The sequence below is a fragment of the Magnolia sinica genome, chromosome 9 (genome assembly GCF_029962835.1).
Source record: "Magnolia sinica isolate HGM2019 chromosome 9, MsV1, whole genome shotgun sequence".
Lineage (NCBI taxonomy): Eukaryota > Viridiplantae > Streptophyta > Magnoliopsida > Magnoliales > Magnoliaceae > Magnolia > Magnolia sinica.
In genome coordinates this window covers 57,034,430-57,035,975 of record NC_080581.1, presented here as the reverse complement: position 1 = coordinate 57,035,975, position 1,546 = coordinate 57,034,430, and the positions used below count along the sequence as shown (strand labels likewise).

Sequence of the window (1,546 nt, the reverse complement as noted above, 5' to 3'; positions counted from 1 at the left end):
AGTTGATAATCCAAATCCAAATCTGTCAGATCCAACTATAAATCAAAACAAAGAAAATCAACTTAATCCTCCTCTTGAGGATGAAAATGAAGTTCATTGGAATGTGTTAAACCAACCACGAACTTTACGTGAACATTTACACCCTGAGAGATCAACTTTAATTACCATCTTGTATAGTGTTCCCAGCTCACACAGGGAACATTGATTTTAAACCAAGTGTGATTCAATTAATTTCTAAATTTCATGGCTTGGATTCTGAAAGCCCCTACTTGCACCGCAAAGACTTTGAGGAAGTAATTGCAACGTTACAAGTAAATAATGACAATAGGGATGTACTTAAGCTTAGGTTATTCTCATTTTCTCTAAAGGATTGGGCCAAAGCATGACTCAACTCTCTAAGACCTAATACCATTACTTCATGGCAAGCCTTAAGTTGAGAGTTTTTGAAAAAGTTCTTTCCCGAGCACAAAACAAATGCACTAAAACAAGAAATCATGTCATTCTACCAAAAGGGGAATGAACTATTTTTTCAAGCTTGGGAGCGCTTCAAAGACATTTTAATTACTTGTCCACATCATGGTTATGAACCATGGCACATGATCGATGCTTTCCGAAAGGGGCTCACCATGGATACCTGTCAGTTCATAAAGATGATGTGTGGTGGAACCTTTCTTGACAAAGATCATAATGAAGCTTGGGATTTTTTAGATATGTTAGTAGAGAATACGCAGACATGGGATGTCTCTGCTAAATCAGACCAAACTAGACCCATTCCTAGAGAGAAAGCGAGGATATATGTCCTAAGAGAGGAAGACGACCTTAATGCAAAATTCGTTGCATTAGCTACAAAGGTTGAAGCCTTGAAAATTAAGAAGGTTGATATGGTTAAAATGAACACTTCCTTAGGTAATTTTTATAGCATTTGTGGTGGTACAGACCATGATACAAAGGATTGTCCAATAATCTCAGTTGTACCAAATATCACGCATGAGCATGATCAAGCAAATGCTATAAATAACTACCAAAGGTCAGTTATGCAACCAATGGAAAACACGTATAATCCAAATTGGCGTAACCATCCTAATTTTAGTTGGAGGAATGGACCACAAATTAATGCGCCCAATGCACCTCAAATGCCTCCACAAAATAACTTCTTTGGGGCACCTAACAATGCACCCTATGTGCCCCCACCAAAGCGATCATCTGTGGAGGATGCATTAACCGCATTCATGAACTCTCAAGCTCAAATAAATCAATCTCTAATCTAATCAAATCAGGAATTAAAGACAGCTATGGCTAGGAATGAGACTCAACTAAATGCTAGGGAAAAAGGCACCTTTCCTTCTCAACTTGTGCCAAACCCTAGAAACACGCATTTCATTGGAGACTTAAATCCAAGTGAGTTACATCATGAACAAGCTAAGGCCATCATTACCATGAGAAGTGGAAAAGAGATCGATAACAAGATAATGAAACTGGTAGAAATACCGGAGGATGAGCCACTGTCTCAAGAAAATGATGAACCCGGCTATGGTTCAAGAGCCGC

The 1,546-nt window shown here is 38.6% G+C and overlaps 1 non-coding gene across 1 annotated transcript; it reads right to left on the bottom strand.

Annotated features, from left to right (window-relative positions):
- Positions 1-476: 476 nt before the first annotated feature.
- On the bottom strand, positions 477-583 carry LOC131257148 (small nucleolar RNA R71). The gene has a single exon (XR_009177163.1). It is a non-coding gene; the product is annotated as a small nucleolar RNA R71 (small nucleolar RNA).
- Positions 584-1,546: the final 963 nt, after the last annotated feature.